This window comes from Physeter macrocephalus, chromosome 2 (assembly GCF_002837175.3).
Source record: "Physeter macrocephalus isolate SW-GA chromosome 2, ASM283717v5, whole genome shotgun sequence".
In the NCBI taxonomy this organism is placed as follows: domain Eukaryota; kingdom Metazoa; phylum Chordata; class Mammalia; order Artiodactyla; family Physeteridae; genus Physeter; species Physeter macrocephalus.
The window spans coordinates 58,295,974-58,296,447 of NC_041215.1; the positions used below are offsets into that span (position 1 = coordinate 58,295,974).

The 474-nt window shown below is 35.4% G+C and overlaps 1 protein-coding gene across 2 annotated transcripts in view; it reads right to left on the minus strand.

Annotated features, from left to right (window-relative positions):
* RBM43 (RNA binding motif protein 43) overlaps positions 1–474 on the minus strand; it is a 21,122-nt gene that overhangs the window by 12,458 nt on the left and 8,190 nt on the right. The gene's annotated exons all lie outside the window — the stretch shown is intronic.

Consider the following 474-nt stretch of genomic DNA (forward strand, 5'->3'; position numbering starts at 1 on the left):
TCCCATTTCCCATTTCCCATTTACCATTGCAACAAAAAGAATAAAATATCTAGGAATAAACCTACCTAAGAAAACAAAAGACGTATATGCAGAAAATTATAAGACACTGATGAAAGAAATTAAAGATGATACAAACAGATGGAGAGATATACCATGTTCTTGGATTGGAAGAATCAACACTGTGAAAATGACTATACTATCCAAAGCAATCTACAGATTCAGCAATCCCTATCAAACTACCAATGGCATTTCTCACAGAAGTAGAACAAGAAATTGCACAATTTGTATGGAAACACAAAAGACCCCGAATAGCCAAAGCAATCTTGAGAAAGAAAAACGGAGGTGGAGGAATCAGGCTCCCGGACTTCAGACTATACTACAAAGCTACAGTAATCAAGAAATAACCCAATCCAAAAATGTGCAGAAGACATAAATAGACATTTCTCCAAAGAAGATACACAGATTGCCAACAAA